The following is a 22,450-nucleotide window of genomic DNA, read 5'->3' on the forward strand; positions in this document are numbered from 1 at the left end:
TTTTGTCTGATCTCAAAAGTTAAGAAGAGTTGGGTTTGGGTCTTATCTAGGATTAGACGACAATATAGGAGGACCAGGAGATTTTCCCCAAGGCTGGACAGTCATGAGTGGCAGGGTGTGTGGACAGTATGGCAAGTATCTAGTCCACTAGGCCCCTCCAGTGCTTTGGAAAAGTCAGAGATGGAAGGCCCCAGTGACAAGTTGCAGAAACTGCTAAAGAGGAGGGTGAATTATTTTGAGCCTGGTGGGCCCATGACACTTCAGGCCATCAGCGCAGAGATGCAACATAGAGATGGACTCATGATCGAGGGGTGGACTTAGCAATGGACACTATTGCCCAGGTGATTCAAGAGTGTGAACACTGCACACAGTCTCTCCTGCTCCGAAAGACTGTTACAAGGGATGGAATCTGACATCATGGACTGAATGGACTCAGCAGCATTACACGGATTGATGCATGCAATAAGAAATGATCTCTTTCTCTCTGTGTGTGTATGTGGATGTATATATATATGTGAGAGTGATGATATATTGAAAATGTGGTATCTGAGCATGATGTGAATGGTATGGAATAAGGGGTGGATACTGTCCTGGGTTCAGCAGTAGCAGTCAATTTTTCTCCTTCTTGGTAGCTGGTGCAGTGCTGTGTTTTTGACTTTTGGCCTGGGAACAGCACTGATAGCACCTATGTTTTTAGTTACTGCTCAAATATTTACTCTGACCAAGGACTTTCTGAGTCTCATGCTCTGCCAGGGAGGAGGGGAGGCCAGGAGGAAGCAGAGACAGAACACCTGAACCAAACTAGCCAAAGACGTATTCCATCTAGCTGGAGGTCTGTGACTAGTGGAGTCCCTCAGGGGTCAGTGCTGTTTAATATTTTCATCAACGACCTGGATGAGGGAACTGAGTGTACCCTCAGCAAGTTCGCTGATGACACTAAACTGGGAGGAGTGGCTGACACACCAGAAGGCTGCGTTGCCATTCAGCGAGACCTGGACAGGCTGGAGAGTTGGGCTGGGAGATACTTGATGAGATTCAACAAGGGCAAGTGTAGAGTCTTGCATCTGGGGAAGAACAACCCCATGTACCAGTACAGGCTGGGGGTTGACCTGCTGGAAAGTAGTGAAGGGGAAAGGGACGTGGGGGTCCTGGTGGATAGGAGGATGACCATGAGCCAGCAATGTGCCCTTGTGGCCAAGAAGGCAAATGGCATCCAGGGGTGCATTAGAAGGGGTGTGGTTAGTAGAGCAAGAGAGGTTCTCCTCCCTCTCTACTCTGCCTTGGTGAGGCCGCATCTGGAATATTGTGTCCAGTTCTGGACCCCTCAGTTCAAGAAGGACAGGGAATTGCTTGAAAGAGTCCAGCGCAGAGTCACAAAGATGATGAAGGGAGTGGAACACCTCCCTTATGAGGAGAGGCTGAGGGAGCTGGGTCTCTTTAGCTTGGAGAAGAGGAGACTGTGGGGTGACCTCATCAGTGTTTACAAATATGTAAAGGGTGGGTGTCAGGATGATGGAGCTAGGCTTTTTTCAGTGATATCCAGTGGTAGGACAAGGGGCAATGGGTGTAAACTGGAGCATAGGAGCTTCCACGTTAACATCAGGAAGAACTTCTTTACTGTAAGAGTGACAGAGATCTGGAACAGATTGCCCAGGGGGGTTGCGGTGTCTCTTACATTGGAGATATTCAAGGCCCACCTGGACAAGTTCCTGTGTGATGTTCTCTAGGTTACCCTGCTCTTGCAGGGCGGTTGGATTAGATGATCTTTTGAGGTCCCTTCCAACCCTTGGAATTCTGTGATTCTGTGATACCACAGCACGTCATGCCCAGGATGTAAAAGAGAGTTACCTGGAAAAGCTAGTTCTCCGGTGAGGTTGGACGAGGCATTGGGTGGTGCTTGGGCGGGCAGGGTGGGGTGAGTTATCTGTCGGCAGGTGGTGAGGTGTCATATTCTCTTCACTTGTTATTTCCTTTATCATTATTATTATTATTGGTGGTAGCAGTAGTGATTTGTGTTATACTTTAGTTACTGGACTGTTCTTATCTCAACCTGTGGGAGCTACATTCTTTCGATTCTCCTCCCCATCCCTCTGGGAGTGGGGGCAAGGAAAGAAAGGGGGGGGTAACAGAGAGACTGTGTGGCTGTGTTTAAACCACGGCAGTTTGAAAGCTGATTGTGATCAGGGCTTGTTAAATTTTACTAAGCCAACATGGCCCTGTGTTCAACTATGATGTCTAATCTCTCTTGCCATGAAAAAATGTAATGCTTGCCAGAATGAGGAAGTTGAAATTTAGCCTTAGATTTATTTTCGTAACAAGAAATTTACTGCAAAGCACAATTAGTTCAATTAAATCTCAGTCTTAGTATTTCTATCACATAAATTTAAATCAGCTGTTAACTGGTTAAATCATATTTTGCGAGGAGTCAATCCCCTTAGTGTCATCATTTGCAATATTTCTGTTATTGTCATCTGCAGTTCCTGGAATAATATATGGTGGACTGTTCTCCCCTCAACATTTAAAATACAGTAAGTATAGAAAATAATTAGAAATAGTAAATATTAATGGTTGCTCCATTTCAGCTAATTAATTGAAAAGTAAAGCTTAGCTGTTATATTGGGTTTGAAACCAAATTAATATAATATTAAGTTAGGAAACACAGTTCTATATCTAAAAAGGGCAGAGCTACTGCTGTTGGCAATATGTGGTGAGATCTCATATGCAGGTGATGATTATTTATATGGGTGTAAAGATAATTATTAACAGGTGTTATGAATGGAATGCAACAGTGAAATTTTCATAACGATACAAACACATAGTGTGCAAGTCACTTGCCAGAGTAAAAAAAATTACAGGAGAGATCACGTTTATGGATATGTTTGTCTTTGAATGAGTTTCTGGGATACTTTAAGACCAAATTGATGTCTCATGTTTCTCTTATTTTCCTTGATATAAGAGAGTACTTGGTACTATAGAGGATGATAAAGTGCTTTATGTGAAATGGCATTCCTGTCCTGCTTTGCAACCATTACACACCTTTGGCTTACAAAGTCCCTGTGAAAAATTCAAAATATCAATTGGACTTCGGTTACTTCAGTGTTCTGCAAAATGAATTTATTTTCTCTGGTAACTATATATTAGGAACTTGTACGTCAGCGGTATAGGTGACATATTTAAGAATATGTGTGTGGCTCAGGACAAAGAATTGTGCTCGTCTAGTCCAAACAAACTTCCCTTACAATATTAAAGACTGGTTCTAGATTCAAAAAGCACTTTCAACAATGCATAGTAGCAAGCATTAAACCATCAGTATCTGTAAGAAACAGCCCTTATTTTAACCCTACCTACAGACAGATGCAAGTTTGATTTAATGCCAATAATATTTTGATAAAATAGTAACTTGTAGTCTTTGGAAACAGAAAAAATTCTACCTAGGCACCTTAGCACAAGACAAACATTCCTATTTGAGAAGTCCTTGCAGCACTTTCATTTAGAGTATATCCATAACACATGTGATGAAATCTTGGCTATGTAAACAACAACTTACAGAATCATGGAATCATAGAATAGTTAGGGTTGGAAAGGACATTAAGATCATCTAGTTCCAACCCCCCTGTCATGAGCAGGGACACCTCACACTAAACCATATCACCCAAGGCTTCATCCAACCTGGGCTTGAACACTGCCAGGGATGGAGCATTCACAGCCTCCCTGGGCAACCCATTCCAGTACCTCAGCACCCTAACAGGAAAGAATTTCTTCCTTATATCCAGTCTAAACCTCTGCTGTTTAAGTTTGTACCCATTACCCCTTATCCTATCACTACAGTTCCTAATGAAGAGTCCCTCCTCAGCATCCCTGTAGGCCCCCTTCAAATACTGGAAGACTGCTATGAGGTCCCCATGCAGCCTTCTCTTCTCTGGGCTGAACAGCCCCAACTTTCTCAGTCTGTCTTCATATGGGAAGTGCTCCAGTCCCCTGATCATCCTCGTGGCCTTCCTCTGTTCAGTGAGTGTCCATTCTTCTGTAACAGCTAAGGTACCAAGATTGTCTGTAAACAGTTGCAGAAACATGGCCTGTAGCAGATCCAAGGGTGACACCCCCTTGTGCCCTGCTGAACTGAAATACATGGAAGTAATGAATGGTGTCCCTCAGGGACTGATGCTGGGACCGGTCTTGTTTAACATCTTTGTCTGTGACATGGACACTGGGATTGAGTGCACCCTCAGCAAGTTTGCCGATGACACCAAGCTGTGTTGATAAGCTGGAGGGAGGAATGCCATCCAGAGGGACCTTGACACACTTGTGAGGTGGGCTGATGCCAACCTCATGAAGTTTAACCATGACAAGTGCAAGGTCCTGCCTCTGGATAGGAACAATCCCAGGCACAGATAGAGGTTGGGCAAAAAGGAAATTCAGAGCAGCCCTGTGGAGAAAGACTGGGGGTGTTAGTCAGTGAGAAAATGAACATGAGCCAGCTTCAGTGTGTGCTCACAGCCCAGGAAACCAACTGTATTCTGGGCTGCATCAAGAAGAGCGTGGCCAGCAGGTCAAAGAAGGTGATCCTGCCCCTCTACTCTGCTCTTGTGAGACCTAACCTGGAGTCTTGTGTGCAGTTCTGTTGTCCTCAACATAAAAAGGACATGGAACTGTTGGAACAAGTCCAGAGGAGGGCTACGAGGATGATCAGGGGACTGGAGCACCTCCCATATGAAGACAGGTTGATAAAGTTGAAGCTGTTCAGTCTGGAGAAGAGAAGGCTGCATGGGGACCTCATAGCAGCCTTCCAGTATTTGAAAGGGGCCTACAGGGATGCTGGAGAGGGACTCTTCATTAGGGACTGTAATGACAGGACAAGGCGTAACTTGTTAAAACTTAAAGAGTTTTAGACTGGATATAAGGAAGAAATTCTTTCTTGTTAGAGTGGTGAGGTACTGGAATAGGTTGCCCAGGGAGGCTGTGAATGCTCCATCCCTGGCAGTGTTCAAGGCCAGGTTGGATGAAGCCTTGGGTGATATGGTTTAGTGTGAGGTGTCCCTGCCCATGACAGGGGGGTTGGAACTAGATGATCTTAATGTCCTTTCCAACCCTAACTATTCTATGATTCCATGATTCTACATGTCAAGGACAACAAACTGTGAAAATTACATAGCTGGAAATATCAGAATTTTCTGCTGGAGCATTTTATATAAAGTCCAAATAGATTTGTTATGGAAATGTAAAAAATATAATCAACTTTTTGAACCTGACCCGGAGAGCTTAATTTCAAGTTAATTCAGTGTAGCTATACAATAGTTCATAGGTGTTACATGTGTGATGACAAATCTCATGAGGCACCCAGGGTTATGCTACTCTTGTAATTTATCAAACAGCTTAGCTTGGCAGGAATCTAGATGGAACTTCAGAATACTTTTTTCTCTGTCAAGCATGTCAGCAAGAAAGAATGAGGGTGGTGAACTACAGCTCCCAGGTGAAATGATGGCTGTGGCAGAAGGTTTGATAAGCTGCTGACAGTAAATCAAATAAAATTATGTCTATTAAGTAGCTGATATATGTAATTTGGATATTCTTGGTGGGAATTTCCCACAGAAATTTTATGTGGTATGCATGTTCTTAAAAAACAAACAAAAATATTGAATTTTTTAGATTTCATGAATTTTACTTTTTTTTTCAATTTTTGTTTTCTGCTGTGAAGATGTTTCTTATTCTGTTTGATTATTTTTTTTTACTTTGTTGACAAAAGACAGTTTCACAAGATATTTTCCCTGTGCTAGTATGTAAGTCCAACCCTTATTCAGTCAGCTCAGTGAGATCTTCATGCTGCTTTTCATGTCTTTATCTTTTGACAACAATAAATCTGTTTTATGTATGCCAAATGTTTCATTCTCCTCTCTCATTTTCTGCCTGAGTAAACTTGGACATTTTGTGTTCAATGTGCTTAAAATTTTTAGAGTATGGAAATTACTCATGTTAAATTTTCTGAGAATGTTCTGTACTAGTTTATGGAAATGTTGCTGTTTCTAGATAGCTATTTCTGGGTTTCATGTTTCTCCATTTTATAGCTAAGTCTTTCCTTTTTTGAACATATTTTTTGTTACTCTTCTTAATACAAATATTTTTATATCTGTTTTAATTATTATATTCATTGAATATTCACTGAATCTCCAAAAAACTATTAACTTTTTATCTCATCTTTAAAAGGAATTTGTACTGGGAAGAACTTTGATGCTCAACCTAACCAAGGATTACCTTCCTTCTTGAGTAACAATGTAGGCATACAACAGCATATATCAATATGCTAGTCAGTTAGAAGAATCTAACACAGGAATAAAAAAACAAATTCTCAACTCCAGGAAAAAAGGCTTGCCATCCACATAAAGAGAGATTGAGAAATTTCATATATCCTAAAAATATCTTCAAAACCTGTGTTTGGAACTGCAAACTAGTGAGCAGTAATGGCAGCACAGCTTGACAATGGAGTTAAATATGAGTTGGAGGAATTAAGTGATTATTTTCAGAATTGTGTAAATAGAAGCATAAAAATCTATTTTAACACTGAGCTTAGAAGCAGCAGCCAGAATATTTTCTAGTAGATAAACTGTTAAGAAAACATTTTTATTCTAACTAAGGTAATGATAGAAAATAAAATGACACTCAACAGTGTCACATTGACTGCATGTCACCCACCTGTTGCAGATTTTAGCAGCCAGAAAATGACTTTCTTGGAAATATTGCTCAGAATGACTAGTGACATGACCTCAATATCTGTCTACCAATGTTCTGTAGCTGGGTCAGCGGGTGACAGACTGTAATTACTTTTCAAATGATGAATTTCATTTTCACTAGTAAAACTAGTACCAAATCTAAAAGTGGAATCAAACCACAGTATCAGAAGAGCATCTTTCATTTTCCATGTTGAAAGATGCAGTTTGAAAGAAAATTTACTTTGCTTATATAATTTCTTGTTAATAATCCATGTTTTAAATAGAGGTTGTAGGTAGTAAGACAAAGCACACATCAAAATCTAACAGAAATATAAAGATTGTGTTCTTTTATCATGTAGGCATGCAAGAATTCTTTAATGTTTTAAAATTCTTGACAATTATAAGGAATAAGTGTACATAAATATATGCAAATATAGTACATAGAGAAGAAATTACTGTTTACAGTACTTCTTATATGCTGTAACAGCAGAGAAAAAAAAACCAACAAAACAGCCTACCTGCTGATTTACAGTACATAAACATAAAGTTGTAGGGATTTTTCTATTCTATGTAATACAAGATTTGTAGTTTTTTCATAAAATAATTCTTATTCTATCTTAAAAACGTGTTTCTTCAAGTAGAAATCAGAGGAGATTTTTATGGTAGAATTTTCTAGTTTATTTTTAGCCTTTAGAGGTCAGTAAGCCCACTGGCAGAGTCTGCAGGAGCAAAACATTGTCCTCAGCAAAGACAGTAGTTAGGGACATTTAAGCAAACCAGACAAGTTCATAGTACCAGAAGGAAGTCATCCAAGGATCTGAGGGAATTAGTGCTGTGAGACTTTTCTACAGTCTACCATAGAATTCCTGGACTAACCCCTATATTCACTTTCACTAGTAATTTCCCAAAGTCTTGACTGAAGTTCTATAGAAAAGTCAAACTATATTTTCCTTATATAAAATTTCAATTATCTTGTCAAAGAAGGGTTTCAGATTACTCTGGTGCAATCTCCCAATGGGAAAATATAATAAAGGCTTTAATTTATTATTTACTTTTATGACTTCGATTATTATTTTCTTCAAAATTTATTCTGAAGCTTTACAAGCTATTAAAATTAGTCCTACCACTTTCATTATTATGCTTTTTCATGAATACCCAGCATGGAAGAGTAGCAAGGTGTGCAGAGTTAGACTGACTGATAAGAGGATCTGTTGCATTGTAAATTCCTAACTTTACTTTAGAGCAAGTCTATTCATTAAAAAACCCCCCATCTCTTCAAGATTACAGAATGAATCCATACCAGAACAATCACATCAGCTCAGAATTTTGGGACTCTAAGTTAGCTTTGTGATCCCATAATCACATATTCTCCAGAAGTGTTCTGGATGGTTCAGTCTATCCTGCATTTACTAACAGAAAAGTACATGGCCTTTCCATAAGCCTGCAAAGATCAAGTCAGCACATAGACTAAAAAGTTGCTGAGAAAATTTTCCCAGAGATAAGTGCAATATTTTGTACAATTTAAAGTGAATTAATTATAGTTATTATTCAACATCTGATTTTTATGACATCCCTGTTAACAGATTTAAGAAAAATAAGAAAAGAAAGCAAAATATGGGTTCTACCCAGTGTAGCCAGTAATATTCTTTGCCAGCGTGTAGAATGCTTCTTACTATCATAATTCCTTACATATACAAAGTCTACAATCATTTCGATTTACCTGAACACCAAACTACATGGAAGAACTGGGTTGAAAATGATCATCCCTGCTCTCATGGTAGCTGAATTCTTCTCTATGATAGTAATTGTATCACCTGCTGAGTGCAAGAATAGTAGAATGAGCTAGTTCCAACCAGAGTTATGGCAAATGTGACAGATATCATCTGGGCTGTCCATACATTAGGATGCTCAGGACTCCCACTGGCTTATCCAGCCTGAACAGCAGGAATTGCAATCAAGGGTAGAGTTGTTTTGGTCTGTTTTGGGTCAAAGAAGATTCTGTATTACCAAGACTGTGAACAGTGTAGCAAATTTCTTCATAAACTCTCTGTTCAAATAGTTAATACCAGTATTGTACTGTGCAAGGATGTCCAATATGCATAAGCTACAAGTCTTTAACAAGAGATTAGAAACTAGAGATTCCTCAGTAATTTCATAGTATTCCTTATTAATGGTCCTGGTAAGAAGGTTTGGCAAACTTGGGAGAAGCACTAGATATGTTAGAGAGAAGGCTGCTATTCAGAGAGCCCTTGACAGGCTAGAGAATTGGTCTGACAGGAAATGCTTGAAGTTTAACATGAGCAAATGCAATGTCTAGAGTCTGAGATGAAATAGTGCCATAGAGCTACACAGATGGGGGCTGAATGGATAAATAGCAGCTTTACAGAAAAAGATCTGGGGGTCATAGCAGACCACAAATTGAATGCAATTCATTAGTGTGCCTTGTAGCAAAGAATGTCAACCATGGACTGGGCTGCATCAGCAGGAGTGTACCAAGCAAGTAGAGTAATTATTCTTCTCTATTCAGCACTTACGCAACTCCACCTAGAATACTGTGTCCATTTTCAGGTTCTCCAGTACAAGAAAAACAGTGGCATACTGAAATAAGTCCAATGGATGGCTAGTAATGTGACAGGGGATATGAAGTAACTGATTGATGAATAGGGGCTGAGAGAAATCTATTGTTAAGCTTTGGGGAGACGATCTAACATTAGAAGAAGTTACCCAGAGGAGACCATGCCTGGAACATGAGGCTGTCCTAGATGACTGCCAGATATCCCTTCCAAGCAAATTTATTTAATTATTTGTTTTTGCTTTTTTTTTTTTTTTTAATTTTCAGAGAACAGTGACATTCCTGGCTTTCTACGTACCACTGGATGTCTGTAGAATTTCCTGTTTGTGATCCTGGTTTATTTTACCTTCAAAACACAAACCAGTAATTAATTTATTTATTTTATTCCCAGTCTTTATGGAAAGATGAGTTAGATTTTTATTTAGTTTCTGGGTTTTTCAGTTCTTGCCTAGATGTCAGGTATAGTTTCCTATGAATTCCTGTAATATTGCATTCTAAGTGGCAGGCTTGCCTATTGATTAGATTTCCTGAAACTTCACATCCTAATGTCATTTCTTATGCCTAATCACTTTAAAAATGTTTACATATTTGAGCTAAAATTTTACATGAATGTTGTTTGTCTTGGGATATTCTGGTTTGTTTTATTTTTAAGTTTCATCCAGAACAGCAGAGCTTCTTGTAAGAAAAAGGATAAAGGAAAATCTACCTTTGTTATATGTACCTGTTTTATTTTAGAGCTCCTCATTTATGCAATGGAATTTGTTGAGTACTGCTCCTTCTGCTGCCCCTGCAAAATTCTGCCCCAAAGTGACACTGTTATATAAGACCTAAATAAACATGCATGTTCACTGTAATGTTATTAGAACTAAATTTCTAATATTCTGTAATTGATGTTCATGGAGCAGGCACCATATAGGGAACATGCAGTTGAACTTTTCCTGCAATTGCTATTACTAATTGCTTAATGGAGGAATGGGATTGAGCTCTGGTACAATATAGACATTATTTTGTTTGTGATTCAGTGAATTACCTAAACTACAAAGATGAGAAAGATGTAGAGATAAAGGTCAGACAAAATGCTTGTTGAAAAACATGGGGAGCTGGTCATAAAAAGCCTCAAAGCAGCTAAGGGAAGTGAAAATGACTAAATCAGAAGCTGAAATTGGAAACTATAAATATAGCTAAGTGTCCTGGTTTGAGCAGTGGCAGTCATTTTTTCTCCTTCTTGTAGCTGGTGCAGTGCTGTGTTTTGACTTCTGGGCTGGGAACAGTTGCTTGATAGCAAGCATGTTTTGAGTTACTGCTCGGGTGTTTGGTTTGTTCAAGGCCTTTTTCTGAGCTCATGCTCTGCCAGGGAGGAGGGGAGGCCGGGAGGAAGGAGAGACAGGACACCTGACCCAGGCTAGCCAAAGAGGTATTCCATACCATAGCACGTCATACCCAGGATGTAACCGGGAGAGACCCAGAAGGGCTGGAGCTCTGGGGGGATGGAGGAGGTATCGGTCGGTGCTTGGTGGGGCAAGGTGGAGTGAGTTATGGGTCAGTGGCTGGTGAGGTGTTGTATTCTCTTCACTTGTTATTGGCTGTATCATTATTATTTGTAGTAGTAATGGCAGCAGTGATTTGTGTTGTGCCTTAGCTATTAAACCGTTCCTATCTCAATCCATGGGGGCTACATTCTTTGGATTCTCCTTCCTAACTCTCCGGGAGTTGGGAGAGCAAGGGGGGGGAGTGAGTGAGCGAACTGTGCGGATTTGGTTTAAACCACGACACTAAGAATGATACTATTCAGAGAGTGAACAAAAACTAAGAGGAAAGAATAACATAGTACAATATAGAACATAATGTACCAGCATAGTATAATGGCCTAGGAACTGGACAACAAACAAAGAGTAATGTTTGGGGAATACAGACAGAAATATAAAACAAATACCATTTTCAGAGTATGCAATGAAGTCCAGTATCACTTTTCTTCAAAATACTGATTAAATCCACAAATTAACTGTCTTGCATTAACTGTCTTACAGATTCTGACAGTATTTCAGTTACTTCAGTGGTGTCAGTAGCCAAGAACTTTGCGGGGGATCTCAAATTAGAGATTCACCTTGATTCCTGGAAGTTTGATTTGCTTGAATGGCAAGTACTCACATTTGCAATAGAAGTAGTTGTGCTATAAACATATAGTTTATTCTATATATCAGAATTGAAGATGGATTTCTCAGATTTGGGATGCTTAGATTAAAATGTACGTTTCCCTTTACTGTCTGCCTGTTTCAACATCCCACTTCTAAAAGGAGTTCATCCTTATTATCATAAAAACCAAGTGAATATAAATTAACTCTTGCATGAAATAGCCAAACAAGAGAATGATAGATGTCACAGAAACGACGTTAAATAATTCAGTCTTCTAAGTAAAGTTTGAATAATACACAATAAAAAAAAGCATAGGACCACACATTGAACAGTGAGCAGAAAACAGTCTCTGAATAGCTGCATATTAAGACAGTATTGTCCATCCTCTGCAGGGAATATGACAAGGGTCCTGTGAAAACCAGCGCTTGTGATGCAATTGTTAATTGTTAACAATGAAACAAATATTACAATAGCATGCACAGGGAATGATGGTAAAAATTAAGTTTCCACAGGCACCTTTTTATCAGCCATATTCAAAGTTTTGACTGCCTGAGTTTGAATTTTCATATATTTTAAAATATTTTTTATAGTTCACTGTGAAAGGGTATTCAATTACAAGACGATATATGATTGAAAGTTGCCTTAAATAGCAGGGCCACATTTTGTGTAATTGTAAATATGTTCTGTTGATTGTATCCTGTTAGATTAAATAAAATTGGCAAGCATCAGTACGAAAAGGTCTTTTATTCTAAAGTGTTTGTGTTTAAGAGAGTTTTTGAGTGCCAAGAAAACTACACATTACATAACTGCTTCCAACTTAATTTCCTGAACATCTATTGCGACTCATCTTTGTGCCCTCTTTTAAGCTGTCAACACATGTGAAATCTGACCTACTTTTGGGAAGTTTCCATGACATGGAACCCCTCAAGTTCCACAAAATAATTAAAAGCTCTAATTCTAATATAATCATGAAAAAATCCAAAGAAATGCAAATAAAAGGGACTAGTCTCAGCTCTTCTTGCTTTGAAACAGAGCTGCAGACAGGGGCAAGAAATAGCAATGGTCTGCAGAAAACCATCTGTTCAGCATTCATATTACTTGGCATTTACAATGTGTGTACTACTGCAGATGATCTGACCTGGAGGTCTGTGTATAGCAGAAGGATATGAAAAGAAAGAAAACCCTCTACTGGGAAGCAATTATAAGGCAATTGAAATATTATACACAATGCTAACTGCTTATTTGTATTGTTAATACAATAACAAGAATGTGATAATTTAGCAGTAGTTAGAAACTATAATGGAGAAAATGACTCATCTACATATTTTAGAGGTATTAGTGCTATTATTAGTTGTATGTAGAGGAGAAATATTTCAAATAATTTCTGAATAACAGATCCTTGATTTCAATATATTCCAGGTGCTCCAGATGTTATTGTTTAATTTGCACTAATATGCTTGTTTAATCTTGAATGTACTCTGACAGTTTGTGCAGTTATTCTTTCTAAAAATGATGCCATAAAGAGGTATTTGATCCACCAATGACCTGGATAAATAACTGGAAATGCAGAAGACTGAACACTTATGCTTTTAATTTTAACTGGACAAACCAGTTATGTTTTGTGAGCTGTGATGACTGTGATGACTTAGTAAGATTCATAAAAGGACTGATCACATGTTTGAAAGGATTGAAGATATATTTGCCTAAAGAACAATCACTGTTATGTGGTAAGATACCTTCTAAAAAATCAAATCATATTAACTCTATAAAGTCAACCTTTAACTCAGAAAATAATACACTAATGAACAAATGTATCAAAATTGGGCTCTATGGGATTTCTTGCAATCTCTTGTCAAGCATCTGTTACTAGCCATTACAGGAAACAGGATACTTAACCAGATGGACCATCAGTCTGTTTTGAGGGAATTGGTATCTGATATAATACCAACACTTAGAGTAGTACAGTAGCACAAATTTGCTCAGAAAGCCCAAATACTTAGAGAAAAAAATAATTAAATCAGAAGACATAAGTATATACCCATCAAGAAGACAAAGAAGGCAAAGGGACAATTCCAAAGACAACTAGAAAATTAGAAACAAAAACTTGTAAAAAGAAATTTTTAAATTAACAAAAAATTAATGGAATAGCTTTTTTTCTCACTCTGCTAGTTGGCAGATTAATTATACCTCTATTACAAAAGGAAGATCAAAAAACCTAATTCCTTAAAATGCCTTTTCTAAAGAACCAACAACCCAGATTAAAATGTGACTTCTGTTTTTGCAGTCTTACAATATTTCTGAGAAAATTTCTGCAGAAGTGAGCTGTACTCGTGTTAGCTATGGTCTCCATGTAGGTACTAAAGTGCTCATTTGAGGCCCAAGTTATTGAGTTTATTGAAAGTGTATACTACTTTGAATGAATTGCAGTGTCTCATGCAAACTGTACTGTTAGGGTCCTAAGTGCATGCCTCCCCTCTGAGGAGTTCATCTCTCTGCACTCAAGGCCAGCATGCTGATGAAAGTTTTGATGAGGAAATAGCTAGAAGGAGCCTCTGCTAAGGGTCTCCCAAAAAAGACTTCTGAAAAGCCTTAGCAGGGCCTTCTGCTTTTAAACTGAGGCTCTCACTGTTGGTTCCTGATTAAGCTGCAGTGCGGCTGCAGCCACACCTATGCCTATGCCCATGCCTAGATGCATACCACATTAATCCAAACCCTAACCCTGGCCTGTGGTCTGACTTTCTGGCTTGACCTCTGAGTTCTGCAGACTTGGATGGACTCTCTGTCTGACCCAGGTCATGGTCTTTTGACCTGAGCAGATCTCTGGACTTGCTGATTCAGCTTCCCAGCTTTGTAGCTGCCTCATTACCAAGAACTTGACTAGTGATTTGGACTCTTGGCTGCACCTAATTATTCTCACTGGACCTGCTGTGCTCATGTTGTTTGGGTGTTATGGGACCCTTTTCAGTGAGAGTTCTGCCTGTCTTGTTATTTTGCTCAGATTCTAAACCCCCTGAGTTAGTTGCTCCCTGATACAGACTTTCGCAGCTACTGGCAACTTCATGCAACAAATAATGTTAGCAGAATCTGGAGAAAGTAGATCAATGCTAAATATAACCAAAGCCTAATCAACATTTACCTGAAATGGACAGAATCTCCTTGATAACCAGACACCAAAGAAAGACTAATCTATAAACTATATTTCTTTAGTTACATATGGAGGCATTTTTTGCAGGCACACCAGAGATTAACCCATCCACAATGGTCTAGACAAATGTAAGTCTGTTGCTATCAAAGGCCTTTTACACACATTGGCTGCTTCAGCTTATTTTTTTCTCAATAAGCTCAGATTGAAAGCAAAGTGTATTTTCTTCAGGATTGTGCTATGTTAAGCAATCCAGGCTCATAATAGAGTAGAGCAAACCTTGACCTGTCTGCAAAGCATATGTAAACATATTAATAAAAGAGGTCTTAAACTGCGGGCTTAAATCTTATGAAGTAGGCAAAAATATAGTTGCAAATTCTACAGACTTTATTCTCTGCCCATAGTGTTAGCTTTGATTTGCCTGTATTCAGCTTCAACTGTGCGTTCTGTTTTGTCTGAACATTGGATCACAGTGGGGTCAAGAAGTATGCATGACGTAGTAGTGGTCAAGTAGAGCTGTATACCATTTTCATGTCAATCTTATACCTACTGCCTATATCACTGTGTTGACATGATTGGTAAGACTTGATCTCAGTGAAACTTGACAGGAAAAGGCCTCATCATTAAGATAGACTTCATACCCTCTGTATTTGGGTCACTAACATTCTTGTTTCACCAAAATTTCTGCAGCAACCTAAATCCTATATTCAATACTTCTGAAAAGTAAAAGTAGTGCTTTTATACCAGTAAATTTTAGTAAAGGGAATCTTAAAGTTAATATGAAAACCACCATGAAACTTGCCATTAGCAAGTTTCTGCTGATGAACACTGCTAACATCTGCTTGAATGTCAGGTTCTCCATACCTTCTAACTAAATTGAATTTAAAAATCATATTAAGAAAAATGGTAATTCAAAGAAGTCTCACAGGTACTGGTCAGTAAATATGTATTTGTGCAAACATCCTTTTTTTCTATGGCATTTTTAATAGATCCAGCTAAGGTATTATAAACCTAATAATGTATCTTTTGCCCATCTTCTGTGGTTGTAACTGTATTATTCAGTGTGTCTGATACACGTAGCTGATTATTGGAATTAAGTTAATATTTACAGAAAGAAATCTTAAACTGATATGCTTCCTTAGAAATGCAAGTTATGATTAAGTTTAATTGCCTGAGATTTGTAATTTTCCCCGTATAAACATAGCCCATGGCATTCACTGAAAGATATCCTTGTGGCATCATTCAGCACTAATGCGATGTGCTCAGCTTTCAATGTTTAATAATCAGTCCTAAGCATCCAGCAACAGTTGACAAAAATCCTGCGTGTTTTTTTTACTCAACACAACAAAACCTGGAAAAAATATTTTCATAATTCTAATTAATACACTGAAAATGTAAAATGAGAAGTGATAATATAGTGTTAACTATTTGAACTTATGGACTTCCTTGTCTTAGTAAAGGGATTGGAGAAACAGTTCTATATGAATATTCCATTAGTACTACTGTCTAAACAAAACTGAGCCCGAAGTTCCATCAGTATTCACACTACACAGTGTTTGGCTCTTGATTGCCAGGTTGATGTTTGAGCTGAGGGTTTTATGATATTTCACACTATGCTTGCTTGGCCAGTGGTGGTATTTGATGTGCCTTGTATATGCCTCTTTCTCCATCATGTAAAAAAAAAAAAAATCTATCTTTTAATGATTTTGCCTCTGTGTTCCCAAGCAAAGAAATAAATTCCAGTTTTCTCTTCATTCATCTTTAAGATAATGGTATAAAGATTTCCTATGCTTATTTTCTGCTGCCTATAGTTTCAGGATGAAAGAAATAAAAATACAAAGCTTTTGATAAGAAAGTGAAGATTTTTGCATACAAAGATGCTCTCTGTGTGTGATGTAATGAATATTATTACCTCATCTTACAGGAGCTTATTCCTATATTCTAGATGGTAAAAGATTTAAGAGTCTTACAACCCATTTCTAACATGGTTTTGGTTTTTGTTGACAGCAAGACAGGTACAAGGCTGTGACTGCACCCACAAGGCCTTCAGTTCCCTCAGTACCTGAGCAAAAAGAGCACAGTGGGTCTGGTGATGTTAACCAGGGCCAGCCAACAGTTGAGTGACTGTCAGACAAGCCCATACTGATGAGGTGAGTTTGACTTTTACGTCAAGCAAAAAAAAACAAGCCAGTCATGGGCAGGCTTACCTTCAGCATAGCTCTGCAAGGTACAAGTGTGAAGGCCTCAGCTGAAGTGTAGCTCTCAAGCAAAGTTGGAAAATGAGGCTTCTCAGCTCTTTCTCATACTGCTCTTTTCTGCATGGCCTGATCCAAGACCATACAGTTGCACTCTATGAAAGATGACCCTGAACACAGTCAATTAAACCTCTGAGCTGGTGAGGTACAGGGGGAAGGACTGCAGAGCCTTTTGGTGCAGACAGAGCCCTGACATTTATAGATGGCTGTCTTACTCTTTTGTCTCACCAGTTCTCTGAACACTAGTCAGCTATTTTTGTACCTTTCTCTCCCAGTAACCTCACAATACTCTCTTAGTCCTAGTCAGTTGTGTAATTCTGTGATAATCTGCAAAGAAAAGCCACTGTCATACTGGGGCCCAATCTTGTTTCTCTGTCCCAGTCTTCATTAGGCATGAAGAATGAAAAGTTTCTGGATATTAAAAGTTCAAAGGTAGAGAAACAAACTGTTTGAACTTCCAGTTAAGGCTGGGTTCAGATTTCAAACCATAGTATTTCAGAATTTCTGAACCAGCTTATTACAATGAATTATATTTCAAGCAGAACCAGCTAAATGGCTGTTACTTTTTTTTTAAATAACTCCAATCACAGAAGCCAATCTCCAAAAATAAATAAGGCTAATTAGAGTAAATCAATCAATCATTACAGAATTATGATATCAATAAAACATTGCTAAACAGAATTACCTTACTATCTCTTAAAAAAGCAGATGCTCTTTTTACAAGTTCACTCAAATTTTAGAAGCATTCAAGAAGAGATTTTGTTTGTTTCATGGATTATAGTGACGCAAAAGTGAACTTGTATATACTGAAAATGCAGCTTTTTAGTACATTGCACTTCCTATCCAGTGAAGTCAAATTTGTCGTGGTAAACAGTGTTGTATGAGACTCCATAGTCACAGGGTAAGTGGGCCTACTTGTCTTATTTTCAGTAAAATATGAATCTAGTTCATGCACAGTCTTCCTCTGGTGTCCTTTAATTAACATTTGAGTTTAAATATAACTGCCACAAATCATCCCACTCATTGAATAAAGTTGGCAACGCTGGAAAGAACTGTGACCTCAGATCCTAAGTTATATGGAAATTGCTTTGGACTGTGGTTACTCGTGTAAAAGCACAATACAGCAGAAATGCCTGAGCTGTTCACTGGCATGCACTGAGCCTCAAGAGATACTTTGGCTTGCAAATGTTTACTGAGCTATGTATTACTTTCAGCAGTGAAGGAATTTCTTTCTTGTGATTATTTTTTGCCATGCTATACTCTTATCCCCAGTCCTCAAAGCTCAATAACGTTATGGTCTGGTAGGAACACTTAGATTTTAAGTAAATGAATTGTAATTGGTATGAAAATAAGCCTTTTGGGTCTCATACTAACTACTAGAAATCGGCACAATATAGAAGAAATGAGGAGCCATTTTAAAGGGAAAAGAAAAAAAAGTGACAATTGAAAAACTCAAGGAAAAATAATGTATTTCTGAGGTAAAAAATAGATAATATTTTATTGGAGTGAGAATCACATACTTGCATAGTACCTGTACTATAGGAAAAGTAATAGGTAAATACTGAGGCACACATAATATTGCCACTAATAAAAGCTAGAAGTAGTGCTTTAAATTAAAAATTTAGGATAAATAACAATGAAAGTAAAGCCTTAAAAGACAAAGGAGATGCAATTTAAGGAACACATTGAAAACTTCCACACAGTAAACTCTTTGTACCTGGAATTAGTTGTGTACAGATTGCTGTGTACAGCACTACATTAATCTAGTATTAATACATGCCTAGGATCTCCTATAGAGGGTTCAGAACTTATCATCAGTAAAATAAGAGCTAAAAATAAAAAGGCAATATTCTCTCAGAAAACATCAAATCATAAACATTTTCTAGACTATGAATTAATAAATTGGCATAGTAATACAAAGTGTGTATTATTTTTATTGAATTTGAAATATTTATATGTGCTCTTTAAGGATACTCAAATCTACGTTGTGCTTTAATTTCTTTAATTTACTTTGCAATCTTCCCTGTTCATAGTTTCACTTTGAGGTCAGCAGCTGTGTGATTCCAACATCTCCGATAGCCCTTCTATCTTGAAAATACTCCTGAGGGCTTGAGGATACAGAAGTCTCAAATTAAGCATGTAATTAGCATGGCTATGGGCACATTTAGTTTTTTTTGAGCAACTTACGCATTTTTTCCCATATTTGCAATTCTAATTCTATAGCTACTGTATTATTTTTATGAAATTAGGGGGTTAATATTGCCCTTGACCAATACTGCCTTCTTTTCCTCACACAATGCTATTCTTTAGCAAGACATAGCCTTGTGAACTGGAATTTACTGCGTATGAAGTAGAAGATCTTAAGTATACTAATCACATTTCATATTTAAAGAACCTCCTCCTCCCTAGTCTTTGCAGGAAAAGGAAATTTTTTTATGCTTATCATTGGTTACCATACACTGGAAAGTCTAAAAACTCTGTTATACTTAACTACAATGTGTTTTCTTTCTGACAAAGATTTAGGGCTGTTCTACCTGCTCTCATCTAAGACATCCTGATGGGTTGAAACACTCCATGCTGCATGAGCCCAAGGAAATGTCAGCAGGTGTGGTGGGCTGACCGCAGTCAACAGCCAAGTACCCACACAGGCTCTCACTCACTCCAATCCCCAGCAGGACGGGGGAGAGAATAAGTGAAAAAGTGATAAAACTCGTGGGTTGAGATAAAGACAGTTTAATAAGTGGAAGAAAGAGAAAAACCAATTGATGCAAAGGCAATTACTCAGCACCTCCCACAGTCAGACTAATGCCCAGCTGGTGTCCAAGCAGGGGCCTCCTTAGAAGACAAAATGCGTCTCCTTCTTCCTCTATCTCCAGTTTTTATTACTAAACATGAATTTATATCATATGAAATATATTTCTCTGGCCAGTTTGGGTCAGCTGCCCCAGTTGTACTTCGTCCCAACTCCTTGCCCATCCCCATTGTACTCAGTGGTGAAGCAGAGTGCTGCACTGTTCAGCAATAGCCAAAACATTGTTGTGTCATGAACAGTTTTAGCCACAAATCCAAAACACAGCACCAAAAGGGCTGCTGTGAAGAATGCTAACTCTATCCCAACCAGACCTAGTACAGCTGGGAGTTAAAATTCAGCTTTTCTGTTTTGTTTTGTTTTAAATATCTCTCACATAAAAAGGCCCACTTCAATATAAAGCCTCAGGTTATGTTTCAACCTTAACTGTTCCTCAGCTGCCATAATGCATGGTAGAGTGGGGCAAGACATTGTCAGTGGTGAGTAATGCAGTGAGAGAAAAACCAATATTTTTGTGGAATGAGAGCACCAGAAAAGATTAGTTGAAATTGTTTAGCTTATAGCAGTAGCTGTAACAATGTAGGAGGTAATAATTTTCCAAGTTAAATGACATTTTGTACTTAATGAGACATTCATTTGTGGAATTTAATGAATTTTAAGAGCTTCTTTTCTTAGGACAAGCCTTTATTTAACAAACTAAACAAGTTGTTTATTTTAAAATATTGATGTTGTCACCATTACCACAAACTACTGTGTAAGAATTCACACATAGAAAGTGATATCTGAATGTGTCAGTTTAATATCAAAACAACTTCCATGAGAATTATCTCAGTTTGACAGGTTAAACAGAGATGCAAAAGAAATGGTCTCATGGTCTGAATATAGGCCTTGGAGCATGGAATTGCATCTCAGTTCTAATCCCAGGCTCCTTCAATTACCTCAGGGAGATCACAACTTCCATCTTTGTTTCCCTGCAACTAACAGAGGATAATACTGCCTACTACTCCATATGGATGTGCACAATTTTTTTGATCCTGAGGATAGTGCTTTCTGGGCCTACTGCTTGCAGGGCAACAGACATAGCAGCAGCAGATTATCTACGAACAAAGAAAAACTATTTAACAGAGCTTTTTGAAGAGTAGTAAAGGGAGATCATTAGCCTGCCAACTTCCTTAGAAGATGTAGACTTCTAAGTCAAAGTCATTGAATCATAGGATAAGCTAGGTTGGAAAAGACCTTTAAGATCATTAAGTCCAACCTTTACCCCAGGACTGTCAAGTCCACCACTAAACCATGTCACTAAGGGCTACATGGCTTTTGACATGGTTTTTGACATCACATCTACACGGCTTTTGAACACCTCCAGGAATGGTTGTTCTACCGCTCCCCTGGGAAGCCTGTTCCAATACCTGATGACCCTTTTGGTGAAGAAAGTTTTTCTAATAGACAATATAAACTTCCACTGCTGCATCTTGAGACTGTTACCTCTTGTTCTGTCATTGGTTACTTGGAAAAAGGGACCCGCCATGTCCTTTATCCAGCCACCTTTCAGGCAGCTGCAAAGAGCAATAAAATCCCCGAGTCTTCTCTTCTTGAGACTAAACAACGCCAGTTCCCTCATCTGTTCCTCATCAGACTTGTGATTTAGGCCATTCACCTAGTCAAAAGTATTAAAGCAAATATTCTGAACCTGAAGTTACTAGAATAGTTGAACTGGTTTTAAAATTCAAGGGTAATAAAGCATAAGTATTCCTACAGAATTAAGTTGCTCCTGTAAACTTCTCTTTTCCCTCCCATGCCATATAATAGCTAATCCTACCTCATTCTTCAAAGCCTGAATGTAATTATTATTTATATGCATAGGAATCCCCAAATCAGTTTGAAGACAGATAATGTTATTCCAAGCCTCTCTTACCCCATCTCTTACTGCTCTACTACAGCTTCTCCTTGAGTCTTAAATCCCCTCCAAGCAGACACTGTGAACTAAAGAAAAGCCATACACTACTTCTGGAGAGTGTAACTGGCCTGAAAACAGTTGGGGTGGCTCTATTGCTGTTGTATAAAGCAGGAAGGTTGTGCCCTTAGCGTATTGTCCAATGAGGAAAACAACATTCAAATTTCTCAGTTCACATGTCAAAAGCATTTCCATGAATAATATAAGCTTGATGGGAAAAACTGTTGAGATGTTATCTGCCAGAATGGCAACTAATTAAATAGTCCTGTTCCTCTTATCTAGTCTTTCCTTTCTTATTAGCATTTATAGTGAGCCTATCACCCAACTACCTCTGCTCTAAATATAGAATTGATACCTGTACAGAATGTACTGTATAATCTGCCTTGTGTCATTACTGAATTTAGTTCCTTAATGAGTGTCATTGCCTTCTAGGTTTTACATGCACCAGATAAAATAGTATTGACTGAAAATTCACCCTAGACTTTCTGCTAAAACCATTTGATTTTTACCTTCAATATTTTTTTAAATAATCTCTCCAGATGCATAAATTGCTGTATACATACTAGTTGGTTCTTTTCTTTTTTTTTTTAGGGAGTGGGGAGATTGTTTCCGTTTTGGTTTTTATTTTCTGTTGTAACAGCATTTTATTTCCATGGTCTTGTGAGTTTAAATGTCACCTGTACATAGAATGACACATTCTAAGTCCTTCTTTCAAGAGCATCACTAGATAGTATAAGACCCAAACCCAATTTCTTTTCACTTGTTTTGCTTGCAGAATTCTGTCTGACAAGGATCATTATTTACAAATCATTTACAAAAATACAAAATTCTGTGAGGGTCTAATAAATGGTTCAATGACAGTTGAAGCATATAGAGTCAAC

Source organism: Melopsittacus undulatus, chromosome 4 (assembly GCF_012275295.1).
Source record: "Melopsittacus undulatus isolate bMelUnd1 chromosome 4, bMelUnd1.mat.Z, whole genome shotgun sequence".
In the NCBI taxonomy this organism is placed as follows: Eukaryota; Metazoa; Chordata; class Aves; order Psittaciformes; family Psittaculidae; genus Melopsittacus; species Melopsittacus undulatus.